At 38.0% G+C, this 17,091-nt stretch overlaps 1 long non-coding RNA gene across 1 annotated transcript; it reads right to left on the reverse strand.

The window, feature by feature from the left end:
* Positions 1–639: 639 nt before the first annotated feature.
* LOC103472478 (uncharacterized) lies at positions 640–11,039 on the reverse strand. The gene is made up of 3 exons (XR_534867.2): positions 10,835–11,039; positions 9,150–9,302; positions 640–1,656 (listed from the first exon to the last, which is right to left on the reverse strand). It is a non-coding gene; the product is annotated as an uncharacterized LOC103472478 (long non-coding RNA).
* Positions 11,040–17,091: the final 6,052 nt, after the last annotated feature.

Below are 17,091 nucleotides of genomic sequence, written 5' to 3' on the forward strand. Positions count from 1 at the left end.
CAGAATATAAACAAAACTTACTTGATTTTTATGTATAAAATTGTATTAGTTTTATTAACTATGAATACATTTTTGTAGTGCGTGTTCTCATTAACACAAAGGAAAACACAATAAGTAGCATAAGTGGTGTGAATTGGATTTAAATCCGGTTGCATCATTAGATTTAGCTGTTGTTTTTTTTAAAGACATGATTCATGACATGATATTTTTGGTTATTACAAGCGACCAGTTGTGACAAACAAATCAGGAAGTGCAAAACAACTCCAGAGTGTTTTTTTTTATACAAACTGTAAGGTTAATTTACATTCATCTGCATCTACAAAAACTGACTTATGGAAAAGTTGTGATCTAGGCATTCAAGTTACTTTGTAAATTGCTAATATATTTTCAAAGAAGATCATACAGTAAGTATCAAAATAAAGTTTAGCATCAATATCTATTTATCTTATTTAGTTTTTCTTAACGGCTCTGAAGCATTTAAGCTTTAGGTTCTTTAAATTTGATTATTATCAGGTATAAGAATAAAATTAAAATGTGGAAAACACCCCCCCCCCCCCCGCTCCCGCTAAAACCAAATCTGTTTTGTTTATGAAACAAAAATAAACTTATGTTGTTGTGGCTCAGTAAAAATGACTGTATGGTACAGAAAGTCAAAACTGTCAGACATTTTCCTGGAGAAGCTATTTCTGACCAGATTAACACACAGAAATATGCAACAGTTCCTGCGTAAAAACACAGGAACTGTTTCAATTTTTTTCCCTTTTTTTAAATTTTATTTTCCCACCCAAATTTCAGCTGAATGGACACAAAACGTTGGATGTACTACTTTAACTTGCTTTGTTGATCCAGCTATTAAATGTGAAACAGTACTACTGGATACGTCTCAACTTGTGAGCCGTCACTTTCAGAACACTTGATGGATCCAGTTGAACTGGAGTGAATCATTTGATTTGTATAAAATCTAATTATTTTATTTGTAAAAAAGAGAAAAAGACCAAAGCAACACAATCCACAGCCGAAGCAGCAGATTGTCTAGAGATGAGTGAGAGCGCTAAAGAGTTGGCCAAGTGGGACTGTGGCACCGCCTGCCTGACATGCCATGATCTTAGGTAACAGCACCATAATGGTGGTGTACGGCTAGGTGGGGGGACTGCCGGTTTATTGTCCAATGACTTTGCAGACAAATGAGTCCAGCTGATCATCATCTTTGATCCCCACAAAGCGGTCGACGACGTCTCCTAATGTGACATAGATCAGGTCACATTACCAACTTCCTCTGTGTTTCTTCTTCAGCTGAATGCTTCCGACCTCTGAAACACAGACTCTCAAAAAGGCCTGAATCAAAAACATTCATCAGTGCGTCAATCTTTTGACTCATCCCAACATGGACGTTCAGTAATCTCCATTTAGCATCGGTATTGTACAGTTCTGAGACTAAATTCAAATGTCCACATCTGCTTTCCTCCCTACTCATCTCCACTTTAGCTCATTAGAAATCCTTGAAGAACTGAGCTTCTTTATATTAAACATTTCCACCAGATGTCTCATTCTCAGCTTGCTCTCCATTCCTAACCTCCTGCCTGTCTGTGCTTCACCCCCTGATTGTCTCCCCGGGGGGGTCGGATGGACAGACGTACACCATCATCCCTGCTCCACCTGCGAAAACACGTTTCTGACCTGATTTTGACTAAATATTTTCTTAAGCAAAAAGACAAATATACAGGAGACAGTAGAAAAGAAGAAAATAGGCAAAAAAATAAATAAAATCTTATGCTCATAATTAAACAAAGAGTCTGCATTATTACATTAATTAGGCAGAAAACTACGATATGGATTAATGAACTCCTTAAACCTCCGGAGTCTCTGTTAATGGCCGTTTTTGAGTAATTTTGATTTTACCTTTATATTTTCACCTAAAAAACTATTTACCTAACCTTGTTTTCAGCACAACCTCAGCTTTATAATTTTATAGTGTTTGTTTCATTCTGACAAAATGCATTATCACAGTGGACCAAAAATCACTCAAAAAACTAAATCTGAGTAGAAAAATTTATATTTTTCATATAAAATTCACAAAAATGTTGAAAGAGTAATTTTTCTAACCTATAATAAAAATGTATAGCGTACATTTTAAAAACGTGCAAAAATGTTAATATGAAATTTAAATACGTTATACATAAAATTTTGTGCAATTTCCCAGGCGTTTTATACAACTATTTAGAAAATGTGGCACAATGTCTCCACCACAAATTCCTTCCAATATCAAAATGTTTAATGTGTTTTATTTTTCTTACAACTATCTACAAAATTGGTTTCCCAATAGGTCTGCACACAAATCAGTTGTGTCACTCATCAAAACAGTTTCTGTCAAGGAGAACGCGGCACATCACAAGCTTTGCTGCAACCTCAGTCCAGGAGAAAAACAACAAAAAAAGGGTTTTTTGGCTTGCAGGCGCTGCAATTCAAGAACCGCCAGTAACTCAAGAACCACCAGCAATTCAAGAACCACTCTGAAAAAATGAGAATTGAGGGGTTTTTGAATTTGCATAAACAAAATAAGTTAATACTACACAATTCAGTCATCTTTCTTGTATTTACACGATTTTTTACACGAATAAAGAAACATTTACTTAATTATCAACAATAATGAAACTACTAATTTTTCCTTATGTTGATTTAACGTGATTAAATTAGATTACTAAAACCATTGTAATCATGTTTTATCATTACCGGAAATGATGCAATATAACAAAGACAATAATTAAATATGATTGGACAATAATAAGAGCGGGCTTTTGAATCGTAACCAATAAGAAGCCAAACCAGATAATTTTAAAGATATCGCGATTGCCGCGCAGTTTCTTCTGACTATTCAGCCACAAGAACACAAGACAAATCTTTGGAGGCGCACCGATTAGGTAAGTGATCTAAATATTATTTTTTTATAGTTGGGTATTTTCCACAAAAATTATCATTCTGTATAAGTCATTTGTAAACCTTCTGCATGTTCTTTGGTTTTCTCTTTGCTAGCTATCGTTATTAGCACCGGGGCTTAGCTCTAGCACAGATCAGTCCATCATAGTTTATCAAAGTAGTCCACAAAAAATAGTTGATACCGATCAAATTTGTAAGTTGTGTGCTTGGGAGAGAGTAACGAGGCAGTTTTGATAGCTCGGTAAGCTAGTGAAAAGCCACCGGGAGAATGCAAAGTGTTCGTGTTGCTTTTTTTCCTCATGGCTACTGAGTCAGTTACTTAGACTGGCTGTAGCTGTTGGAGTAATGGATTCAGTGTTCTGTTCTTAGTATGGAAAATGTTTGCATGTCTTTGGTTGTCGAATCATGGTAAGAGAAAGGAACGGAACGGAACGGGTTCAAAGTAGGGCCGACCGTGTTTGCATTAGAACTCCCGACCCGGTATAGAATGAGCTAGATCGGTCAACGAGGAATGATTAAGTTTTCCGCTGCATCTCTGAGGAAAAGGCTTCGGCCGCTACATCGAAACCATAGTTTAGTTTCAAAATAATGACGTCAGGTACAGCTTCGATGCCGCCCTCAGTTATATGCAAGTACAACAGGGCTGCAGTACGGGTGGAACCGGACCGAAGCGTGCCGTTCCGTTCCTTGCAGTGCGAAAACGGCTTCTCCTCTGTAAATATCTACTGAGAAGTGTAGATTGTGACGTATGTTTTTCTTAAACAATGTTATACATGTTTGTTTGTTTTTTTGGATGTAATGTTAATCTAAGATGTCTAGGCACATTTACTTGACTGTTCACTTCTGCAACAGTGATTGCTGGGCTCTTACAAATGTTGAACATTTGAAGCTCATTACTTTGTGCTCTTTTTTTTAGATAAACGCTGAGTTTAAGAGAATTACCACCACACCACTTCAGTCAAAGTTCTTGTCTCAGCTGGATCTCCATTTTGACAACCTGATGAAGCTGATCAAAACWAGAGGACAGCTTGGACAAAKGCTAGGACAAATTGTTGCACAAATGGATGATGTAAGTGATATAGCCACAACACAACTATCAATCTTTTTGGATAAACTTTTTTAATGTAGAAAATTACATTTTTCTTGTGTTAAATGTTCTCACCTTGAACTTTTACACCTGCTTGTTTTCACTTAAACCTCTACTTTAACTTTATTAGTTTGTATGTCTTCACTTTGAAAACAGTTGTGTAAAGTAAATTGTTAAACTTCAAGCATAAGGCTTGAAAAAAGATTACAATTCCATTAATTTCCTTCCTACCTCTACATTTAGATATACTTAGAGATATCTATATTCATCTAGATTTACATTGATCTGTCCAACCTTTTAGAGATAGATCTCTGTAGATGTGATACACTATAAACTGGGAGAATTTAATCATCACTTGTTTATAGTCCAGAAAATCTGTTTAAGAATAAAAGCCACCACATAAATTAATAGTATTGTCATTCGTCATTAAGAGAAGAAAAAAAAAGCAACCAAAATTCGGCCAGCGTTTCACCAGGGGGCCGGAAGTGAGTAGCCCCGCCCCTTTCTCTTCAGACAGTTTGGGGAAGAAGATGGCGGTCGTTCTTTTTTTTTTTTCCCACTGACGCTGTTCATCGTTACAGGTTAGTGATGTGAAGCGGATGAGGGCTGCCCCCCTCTAAAAATGACGAGTAACAAGTTAATTTGGATCTGATTTCGTAATTTAAAACATAGACATGCTCAAATATTAAAAAAGAAATAAATAAAAGAGAAAATAGTGATTTGTTAGGATCGCAGTTAGCTGCATTTTAGCTACAATGGTCATCTATCGGCCGTTTTGAAGATCGCTACATGTAACGATAAGCTCCGTTCCACTCCCCGATCAAACATCGGTACCCTGACATGCGTTGTGTTGTGTTATCTGTTCAAAGGGAATTATTATTATTATTAATAATATTATTATTATTATTATAGACGTTACTATTTCTCCCCTGCTGTGTAAGCAATTAAACTGTACTGTCAGTAGTTATTCGAAGCCCATTAGAGCTTAAAGTATATTTGTTCATTATAACATGTCCATGTTAAATTACTTAACATAATTAATCCTCTCATAATTATTATGACTCAAAGAAATTAGTGCCCTTGAAATATAGCATTTGAGAAATGTTCTTTTTTTTTAATGTACATCTGTGAGCTCTTAATTAATTGGTGAACTGTTTAATTTGGCAATTTGATACTGTCACAGTTGGTGGGAGTTGATACTATTTACTGAAGTGAAAGCTATGTGGTTGCTTGATTACAGAAAGACACAAAAATAGGATTGTACTAAGGAATGTTAATGTTTTCATAATTTCAAGAATTTGTAATAAAGAGACAGAGTTTGGGAAAGAAGACTTTTTTTTCCCCCCACTGACGCAGTTCATCGTTACAGGCTCTCCACCAAGACCAAAGGGGAAGCAGAGACACATCAGAAGAAGAAAAAACAAAACACCATTTGTTACAATTGTCCACTATGAGCTGAGAGGTCTATCATGAGACAGATAATCTAAAAAAAGAAAGAAAGAAAAAAGCTGTCTTATGTCTTACTTGACATAATAGTAATTTTAGCAAATATGTATAAAAGAATTACTACAAAAGTTACAAAAGCAGCATGTACATGTTCAATAAAGTTGGCTCAGTTTTTTCCACCGATTATCTGTCTGATGTTTTATTGTTTGCAATGTAATAATATAGTGATAGTTTAAACAAATATATAAAAAAAAATAGTTTTGTTCTAAAGAGAACATACATCAGCTTACAGGTTGACCTGTAACATATCTCTATAAAAGATAAAATTATTTAGAAAAGTGTCGGCAGCATACATGTATGCTGCCGAATGTAACTTTTATAAAAATATATATTTTACATATCTCATGTCAGTCATATGCACACCCTGTCAAATAGTGTTATTGAAATCTGACTTACTTTTCTACATAATCTTGTATATCTTTTGTACAAATATATTCCAGATTAACCTTTAAACCTGCAGTGTGTAACTTATAAAAATTAGGTTCAACTTAATATTTTCAAGTAATCTCATGTAAATAAAATATGTTGATTTGACCAGCTTTAAGTATTTCAGGGAAAGGGAAAATATGTCTGTTCTACTTATTTGCATTGTGTGGGACAGATGTACACAATAAAATTAAGGAAATTGAACACCTTTTTTCTTTCAGTGAGCAGCAATTCAAGAACCACCAGTAAGTCAAGAGCCAGCAGTTAAACCAGAACAAGCACACTGAAAGAAAAAAGCTGTTCAGTTTACTTAATTTTATTGTGTACATCCGTCCAACACAATGCCAATAAGTAAAACAGACATACTTTCCCTCAAATACTTAAAGCTTGTCAAATCAACATATTTTATTTACATGAGATTACTTGAAAATATTAAGTTGAAACTACAAACATTTTATCTCTTACCATAATGTAAATATATTATGTATTATCAATAACTTTATTTATGTCTTAGTAACACTATTATAATGAATAACACCAGCTTATTTTTCATTGCCAGTATTACTCAAAGAAATTGTGTTGTGTAAACACAATTCTATCATGTTATTGGAACACTGCTACAGCTTCAAATCCTACTTAATTTTTTCAAGTTATCTATATACCTTTCTAATGTAAAACATTTAATAAAAAAGAAACAGATCTTTGACAAGAAAGACAAAGAGTGCAAGTGATGCTGAACAATTGAACTTTATTTAAATGAACATTCCAAAATCACCATTTTGTATTTAACATTTTTTACATTTAAGACACAGAACATTTTTAAATTGAGTCTTACCTGAAATACAGTTTTTATTAACAAACATGTTATTTAAGATATGAAATGATATCAAGTTTTGATGTATTAATATTTAAGATATAAAATGGATATTAAAATATAACAGTTAAGCTTTATAAAACATATTTAACATGATATAGAATAGTATTTCAGATTTTAACAATGTTTTTGAACATGTAACATGACATTAAAGCTGCAGTATGTAAGTAAGCAAAATGGTTGTTTTTACATGTTTGTCAGTGGAAGACAGCGCTGGATTTCTTCCACAGATTGTCTCTTGCTTAACTGTAAATGATGAGGGAAATTTTATACAAGTGCTTTTAAAGAACTTAGTTTTTATAAGTTACACACTGCAGGTTTGAAGGTTCATCTGGAACATATTTGTACAAGAGATATACAAGATTATGTAGAAAAGTAAGTCAGATTTTAATAACACTATTTGACAGGGTGCCCATATGACTGACATGAGATAATATGTAAAATATTTTTTTATACAAGTTAGATTTGGCACCATACATGTTCAAAAAAGTTGAACATGTATGATGCTGATACTTTTCTAAATCATTTTATCTTTTATAGAGATATGTTACAGGTCAACCTTTAAGCTGCTGTATGTTCCCCTGAGAATTTTTTATTTTTTTGTAATTTGTTTAAACTATCACTATATTATTACATTGCAAACAATAAAACATCAGACAGATAATTGGTGAAAAAAAACTGAGCCTTGTGTTATACAGACATAACGTACTGATAGTTCTAACCAATATGTAAAAAGAAAGTTATAAAAGTTACATACTGCAGCATTCATTTCATATTAATACATGTTCAAACAGTTTGTAGAAATCTGGCTAACACTTTATTTGACGGGGTGCACAAGACTGACATGACAGTCATGAACATAAGAGTCTATGAATGTTATGAAGTGTCATTTGGTAAATAATGACACTTTTAATGCAAAGTTGCTCCAAACGTTGCATTAAAAGTGCCAACTTTGCATTAAAGTGTCATTATTTACTAAATGACACTTCATAGCAGTCATAGACATTCGTAAAGACTCCTTCCTGTTCATGACAGATGCTGTCAGGTTTATGATAGATTTCTATCAACTTTATTGAACGTACATGCTGCCAAATGTAACTTTTGTGACAATTCTTTTGTACATATTTGTTAAAATTATTATTATGTCAAGTCCGTATAACACAGCTTAATTTTTTTATATCATCAGTCTCATGTTTTACTGTTTACTATGCAATATTATAGTGACAGTTTAAACAAATATGTGAAAAACCTATTGCTTATAAATATCACATACGACAACTTAATAGTTGACCTTGAACATATTTCTGCAGTTAGTCATTAAAAAATAAATATGTGCCCTGCAATGAGGAATACAACAAAAAACACAAAAAGTGAACATTAGAACATTATTAAATAAAAACATTTAAAATGTCCATTTACTCACTCATAGAGGCAGTTTTTAAGGAATAATGTCTTGTTGGACAGTTCACCTCCATCCAGTTCCATTGTTATCTTCTGTAACACCTCAAAAGTGTAGCGGAGGTCAGCAGGGTCGGCGAGGTTCAGTCCATATATCAGTCCAACAAGTATTACAGCAGCTGTTGGCACACTATCCAAATTGGACACCACCCTGATGCCTTCATGGACGATCCTGATGTCTTCATGTGATGAAGTCTTTCAGATGAAAAAACGCCGATGGTGGTGGTTCCAATAGCCTCTTCAATGGTTGCTTCATCCACACCCTATGTGAAGTGATGACAAGTTAATCTCTCTTTCTCTAGACCTAGATGCATCTATATATATGTATATAGACCTTTCTCTATAAGAGCTATCTCTAAAAGATTGGACAACCTTTTAGACGTAAATTTTTTATGAATATAGATATCTCAAGTATATCTAAATGTAGAGATGGACATAGATGGATGTATATCCATGTGGAAAGAGATATATACATATCTAGAGAAATTTAAATCTAGATAAATACACAAATAGATACAGTACATACTATACTCCTGGATGAGCTTGGCTGGTTCTTCTCCCATATACATGCAGACTGTCTTAATAACACTCCCATGCAGCATCAACATCTTCACACTGAAGGAAATTAATGGAATTAGAATCTTTTTTCAAGCCTTGTGCTTGAAATTTAACAATTCATTTTACACAACTGTTTTAAAGTGAAGACATACAAATAAAGTTAAAGTAGAGGTTGAAGTGAAAACAAGCAGGTGTAAAAGTTCATTTAACAAGGTGAGAACATTTAACACAAGAAAAATGTAATTTTCTACATTAAAAAAGTTTATCCAAAAAGATTGATAGTTGTGTTGTGGCTATATCACTTACATCATCCATTTGTGCAACAATTTGTCCTAGCMTTTGTCCAAGCTGTCCTCTWGTTTTGATCAGCTTCATCAGGTTGTCAAAATGGAGATCCAGCTGAGACAAGAACTTTGACTGAAGTGGTGTGGTGGTAATTCTCTTAAACTCAGCGTTTATCTAAAAAAAAGAGCACAAAGTAATGAGCTTCAAATGTTCAACATTTGTAAGANACTGAAGTGGTGTGGTGGTAATTCTCTTAAACTCAGCGTTTATCTAAAAAAAAGAGCACAAAGTAATGAGCTTCAAATGTTCAACATTTGTAAGACATTTGTAAAACTGATTTTTAAGTGTTTAAATGGACTAGCACCAATGCCATTAAGCGATTGCATACAGACATTGCAGGGCAATAGCAGATCTACCAGAGCAGCCTTGGAGGGAAATTGTAAGGTTCCCTTTCGAAGAACCACTTTTGCTCAAAGTGCACTGTCTGTGAGAGGATCTGCAGCTTCGAACTCACTCCCTGTTCACTTAAAGTCTGTAACCAGTTTTAGTATGTTCAAAAATCAAACAAAACTCTGGTTATGCCAAAAACAGACCTGTTCTCATTTTTAATTTTTTTTTACACTTCTCTGAATATATTATGTCGTGTTGTTTCAAATGATTTCACTTCAATTTTTAGAGTTATTATTTTTAGGGGAAAAAAAGCCCATCTAGGGACAAGTGCTGCGAATTAGCTGTTGCTATTGCACCATGATGCTGGCATGGGACTGCTGTTTCGTTCAGTTTGTCTATGTAAATGTGTGTCTGTCCCTATCAAATAAACTTTGAAGGAAGAAGCCCAACAATCACTGTTGCAGAAGTGAACAGTCAAGTAAATGTGCCTAGACATCTTAGATTAACATTACATCCAAAAAAAAAAACATGTATAACATTGTTTAAGAAAAACATACGTCACAATCTACACTTCTTAGTAGATATTTACAGAGGGCACTTAACACAAGACTTGATCATCTGGAAGACATTTGGATTCAAATAAGCGCGCTGGAGCTTTGAGCCTCGCTGTCCACATAGCGCCGCTGCCGCGATAGAACCATTACATTAGCAAAACGAAGCATGGGGATGGAGGGGATTATTAACGTAGCGCAGTGCACCACAGATACGGAAAAATAACGCAGAAAACAATCGGAAGTACTCAAAATCCCTCTTATTCTTATTTTTGTCGCTCTGTCAGCGACGCTAAATGCAGACCCGTTACCATAACAACAGACAATGGTTCTGTTCGTTTACCATGATTCGACAAGACATGCAAACATTTTCCATGCTAAGAACAGAACACTGAATCCATTACTCCACCAGCTACAGCCAGTCTAAGTAACTGACTCAGTAGCCATGAGAAAAAAAAGCAACACGAACACTTTGCATTCTCCCGGTGGCTTTTCACTAGCTTGCCGAGCTATCAAAACCGCCTCGTTACTCTCTCCCAAGCACACAACTTACAAAATTGATCGGTAACAACTGTTTTTTGTGGACTACTTTGATAAACTATGATGGACTGATCTGTGCTAGAGCTAAGCCCCGGTGCTAATAACGATAGCTAGCAAAGAGAAAACCAAAGAACATGCAGAAGGTTTACAAATGACTTCTCATACAGAATGATAATTTTTGTGGAAAATACCCAACTATAAAAAAATAATATTTAGATCACTTACCTAATCGGTGCGCCTCCAAAAATTTGTCTTGTGTTCTTGTGGCTAAATAGTCAGAAGAAACTGCGCGGCAATCGCGATATCTTTAAAATGATCTGGTTTGGCTTCTTATTGGTTAAGATTCAAAAGCCCGCTCTTATTATTGTCCAATCATATTTAATTATTGTCTTTGTTATATTGCATAATTTCGGGTAATGATAAAACATGATTACAATGGTTTTAGTAATCTAATTTAATCACGTTAAATCAACATAAGAAAAATTTGTAGTTTCATTATTGTTGGGAATTAAGTAAATGGTTCTTTATTCAATTGTGTAAATACAAGAAAGGTGACTGAATTGTGTAGTATTAACTTATTTTGTTTGTGCAAATTCAAAAACCCCTCAATTCTCATTTTTACAGTGCTGTAACTCAAGAACCAGCAGTTCGGACCGCTTCGGTCCGGTTCCACCCGTACTGCAGCCCTGTTGTATTTGCATATAACTGAGTGCGGCATCGAAGCTGTACCTGACGTCATTATTTTTTAAACTAAACAATGGTTTCGATGTAGCGGCCGAAAAAAATTACCTCATCATGGGACCGGTAACAGCAGAATATTGAGAGGAATTCATCGCAAATTAAAAAAAAGAAAAAAAAGCACTCTTTACAAAATACAGTAAGAACAGTTTACTGAGAGCCAGCTAGACCTGATCAACGGCTGACTCTAAATCAGTGGTTCTTAACCTGGGTTCGATTGAACCCCAGGGGTTGGATGAGTCTGTCTCCGGGGTTCGGCGGAGCCTCTGCCGCGGAGGTAAAGACACACTTGTGTAAAGTCGTGATGACTCGCCGCTTTGCCATCACTTGCGGCAGAGGATCACGTTACATTGCTTAGCCAATCAGAGCTGCGGAGGGAGCACTGATTGAAGGAGCTCCACTCAGCATGGATTTGAACTTGTGTCTTTAATTACTTCAGCAAAACTCACTGTTTATACCAAATTCTGTGGTCTAAATCTGCTCCCTAGTCGCATCTTTTCGGGGTTGCTACTGCCTCTAGTGGCGGGGGGTGGTAACACAGCTAATATAATTACATTATTAAATCAGAATACCGCAAAGTATTTTGTGTGTGTGTGTGGGGGGTGGAATAAGAAGGGTTCGGTGAATACTCATATGCAACTGGGGGGTTCGGTACCTCAAAAAAGGTTAAGAACCACTGCTCTAAACCAATCAGCTGCTGAATTCTAAGCAGCCCCATTTGGCTGGCCCGAACCGGGTTGGAAGTTCTAATGCAAGTTCTACTTTGAACCCGTTCCGTTCCTTGCATTGCGAAAACGACTATATTTAAGCATAAGTCCGGTTTTACTTGGCCTATTAACACAATTTAGAAACTGGTGTGTAGTTTAACGTGCACTTTAAGCAGTTTGAAAGTGAAACTGGGGGAGGCGAAGTCTTGCTGCTACGTCGCACCAAAGCAGACATGTAAAAAAGACGTGTATACGCGTCCATGGACCATAGAGGGTTAAATCTAACATGAAAAAATTCACGTTATTGTTATTATTATTATTATTATGTAGCCGATTGGAAAAGCATTGTTTCGCATTGACCACCAGAGGGAGCTGTGTGTAGGAGCCCAGAGAATGGGAGGAAAACCGTTAGACCGTTAGAAGTAGCTTTGTCCTGCTCGCTACGTGTGCTAACGTCCCTAATGGTTTTCTAATGGTTTTCTGATGTCCTAGAACAGAAGATTTCTGTGACGAACTGTGGAGCTTGTTCAAGCTCCGTGAGGAACTGTGGGGCTTTATGTCTTAACATATTGTGAGTTTCTGTTAAATGATCATCTGTTATTTCACTGGATGCATGTTTATCTGACCTTACTGTGCCAGTTAGGGTGAATGGCCCGTTGCCATCTACGATTTTGAGTTGTAAGCAGAGTTTACTACGTGAGTATTTTGAGATGTTACACTAGGTTGACCATATTGTAAGAAGTCTGTGTGATTTATTTTTACACTGAGTTGACCATATTTTAAAAAATCTGTGATTTTCTTTCTTTTTTTTTATAGAAGTGTGCCTGCTTCAGTTGTTTATGCACTCAGTAAAAAAAGGGATTTATTTGATTCTTGCTATTCAAGTAGCTGTCACTGTAAGATCTTTACCAAAAATGTACCATTCTGTAGAACTCCAAATTAATTTAACAATACTCTTCTTCTATTAGAGTATTCGGGAAATAAAAAAAAAACATTTCTAACTTTGTGTCTATGTTCCTCAGTTTACCAGACTACAATTGTTAGTATTACTATTAATGAGCTCTGAAACTTTGCTCCTTCTCTGTAATCGGTAAAGAGAATAAAAAAGAAAGCTCACTAATTGCACTGAGTGGCTTCAGGTTCAGCTGGAGGTGACTTTTACGTTGTAGTGACTGAGGCTCCTTCACTACAAAGGCTTACCACAAAAGCACGGATCAGATCAGTCATATCTGATCCAGAGTCAGTGTGATTAAGAGCTCTACAAGCTGCTAAAGGGCTCCAAAATTACTCCAGTTTTGATTTTGGTTCTGAAAAGCGGCTGCTGTGGTTATTAGCTAAAGCGGTGGGGGTCATGGAAGGAGTAGCTCACTTTGTGGTGCCACAACCTGACTCAACAGCAAAGAGCAATGTGCAGAGATGTTTAGCTGCAACAATGCTACAGAGGAGAACTAAAATAAAGCAATCAGAAACGTTTAGTATTACATCACCATCAGTTTGCACTTCTAAAACCTCATCGGATAAAGAGCAGCTTTAAACAAAAGCCTAGCTGCAGATTCTTAATTGGAGTTGCAGTATGTCTGGACTTCAGCTTGGCCATTATAAAAATGTAGGAACATGCTTGATCTAATTGGTTCCTTAGGGTTGTTATCCTGCTGGAAAGTGAACCTAAACCCAATCTCCAGGCTTTTTCATGCCGACAGATTCTTTCATCTCTGCAGCTCCTCCAGAGTTACCGCTGGCTTCTTGGATACTTCGTTTTCCACAACCTGTTAGTTCATGGCTTGATAGGTTTGCATTTGTATCATACTTTATTTTCAGATGATAGATCAAACAATGCTCTTTAAAAAGATGCATTTCAATGCAGAGTGCTTTAAGACATCCAAAAAAAATGAAGAACCAAGAACATAATAAAATTATATCACAAAACAAAATCCAAAACCTTTCTGAACAAATTCTCCTACAACGTGCTTTAAAAAAATGCCTGGTTTGGTGATGGTAGGAAGATCAAAATGAGGCATGGAGGGCAACCACTGCAAAATAAAAACAGCGTTTAAGTGTAGTCCCTGGAACATCCAATAAAACCTGACTGCATGACCTCAAGTGTTGGTGTGCCACTCACAAAAACCTTTAAAAGTTCAAATAAATAAGAAGGTGCAAGGCTGTTAAGAGCCTAAAAACAAACAATAAAAGTTTAAAATCAATTCTAAAAAGAACAGGAAGGGCGTGTAAAGAATATAACATGGGGATAAAGTGTGGAGGTTAAAAGACGGGCGGTTGAATTTTGGACAAGGTGAAGGAGGCGACTTCGACTCGACTAGGAAACACCGACACAAACGACTGGGGTAATTATTTTCTAATAAGCATAGTTTGGGATATTATGCATCTACTCAATGTCAATATTTTGGATTTTTAACCACATATGTGTGCGTTACCAAATCTGAATGTAAATGTATAAAAACAGTTTATGTTCTTCTGTTATATTCCTGAGGGAAAGATGATCTAAAAATTCCTGGTGAAGTAGGCCTGTCACAATAACAAATTTAGCTGAACGATTAATTGTCTAAAAAAATTATTGTGATAAACGATAATATTTTTTCAAGACCTTTTGACACTGATTTAATGGAAATGACTAATAATACATGCAATTTCCTGATAGATGCACCTTATTTTCAAAAGAACACATAACACAGGAACTGATCAACTAAATTGAACTGTAATTTACAGCATAAATATAATTTTACCGGCACTAAAAAATAATTTTGAGCTGTAATCAAAGCTGTCAGGCTTTGATTAACACAATACAAGGTTCGTTATTTTATACAGTCTCAGTACCACGGCTTTACCCACTGTTTATCCAAGACTACATTTTTTACTACATTATTTTGAGTCACAGGTGTTTTCTGTTATGTGGAGCCTTTTTGGCATCCAGAAAACAAGAACAACACCATTACATCCCCAGAGCGATGGACTTGTGGAAAGACTCCATCGCACCTTAGGACAGCAGCTGGCCATCCTCACAGCGGAGCATCAGCGGGACTGGGACGAGCACCTTCCACTGGTGCTAATGGCATGCCGCTCAGCAGTACAGGACTCCACAACATGCACTCCATAACTCCTCATGTTGGGGAGGGAGTTGCGCACACCAGCTGAACTGTCTTTCGGACGCCCTCCGGATGCACCTGCTGTTCCAGCCGGTCCTGAGTATGCCAGAAAGCTTCAGGACAGGTTGGAGACAGCACATGCATTTGCTCGGAGACAACAGGAACAAGCAGGTGTGCGTCAAAAACGGAACTATGATGTAAGAGCTAAGGGTCGACACTTTACACCAGGAGAGTTAGTCTGAGTTTTCAACCCTCGGAGAAATAAGGGCCGCTGCCCGAAGCTGGACAGTCAGTGGGTGGGGCCCTGCAGAGTGTTGGAGCGCATGGGGGAGGTGGTTTACAGAGTGCAGATGCTCCACAACAAGAGAAGACTAGCACTGTAGAGAGACAGGTTGGCCCCCTATCAAGGCAGGGCTGCACCTCAGGCCCCAGAAGGCCATCAGCCGGGGTCGCCGGTATCACTACCAGTCTCCCCAAAAGCCATACCGCTGTTGCTGAATGATTTTCCAGCGATGCAGTCTGAAGCGCCGCAGGGCGCTCGCCCACAGCGGACGAGGAGGGCCCCAAGACGGTTTGATGACTTTGTTTGTTCCCTCGTGGGCGAGGAACTCTGTAGTGGGGGATAATGTAACGATTCTGTGTTTTAGTTCGGCTGGTGCCCATATGGTTATGTGTATTTGTTGTATGTTACATTGTGATCTTTATTGTTATGTGTATAAAGTTATAGCTTTCCCACTGTCTGATTCTGCTATCTCCCAATCACATGTGATAGACTTGTCATGTGGGCGGGGGATCAGAGGAGCAGCAGGGACAGGACAGGAAGAGGAGGGAGTTCGGGTGTGTTAGCAGGAAGCTAGTTCGGAGGAGCCCACGGTTGGTTAGAGGTGTAAGCTGTGACCTCAGAAATAGGGGCTCGTTTCTGTGTTCACTAATAAACCCATTTGACGGCACTACATCTGTGGTGTGCTGGCATCATTACAATATCATCATTATGGCCAAATATTATTGCACAAATGTAAAAAACCTCTCCTTGGGCTGCCACCTTATCGTGGTGGAGGGGTTTGAGTGTCCCAATGATCCTAGGAGCTATGCTGTCTGGGGCTTTATGCCCCTGGTAGGGTMACCCAAGGCAGACAGGTCCTAGGTGAGGAACCAGACAAAGCACAGCCCGAAGACCCCATATGATGAACACAAACTTTGGACTTGGGTCTCCCTCGCCCGGACGCGGGTCACCGGGGCCCCACTCTGGAGCCAGGCCTGGAGCGCCTGGTGGCCAGGCTTCTAACCACAGAGCCCGGCCGGGCTAAGCCCGAAGAGGAGACATGGGTCCCCCTTCCGATGGGCTCACCACCTGTCGGAGGGGCCAAAGGGGTCGGGTGCATTGTGCTATGGGCAGCAGCCGAGGGAGGGGACCCTGGCAGTCTGATCCTCGGCTGCAGAAGCTGGCTCTTGGGACGTGGAACGTCACCTCTCTGGTGGGGAAGGAACCGGAGCTAGTGTGCGAGGCTGAGAGGTTCCGGCTAGAAATAGTCGGCCTCACCTCAACACATGGCTCTGGTTCTGGAACCAGTCTCCTTCAGAGGGGCTGGACGTACTTCCACTCTGGAGTTGCCCATGGTGAGAGGTGCCGGGCAGGAGTGGGCATACTTGTTGCCCCCCATTTGGGCGCCTGTACGTTGGGGTCTACCCCGGTGAACGAGAGGGTAGCCTCCCTCTGCTTACGGGTGGGGGGACGGGTTCTGACTGTTGTTTGTGCTTACGGGCCAAACAGCAGATCAGATAACCCACCCTTCTTGGAGTCCTTAGAGGGGGTACTGGAGAGTGCCSCTCCTGGGGACTCCCTTGTTCTACTGGGGGACTTCAACACTCACGTGGGCAATGACAGTGAGACCTGGAAAGGCGTGGTTGGGAGGAACGGCCCCCCCGATCTGAACTC

Source organism: Poecilia reticulata, linkage group LG11, assembly GCF_000633615.1.
Source record: "Poecilia reticulata strain Guanapo linkage group LG11, Guppy_female_1.0+MT, whole genome shotgun sequence".
Lineage (NCBI taxonomy): Eukaryota > Metazoa > Chordata > Actinopteri > Cyprinodontiformes > Poeciliidae > Poecilia > Poecilia reticulata.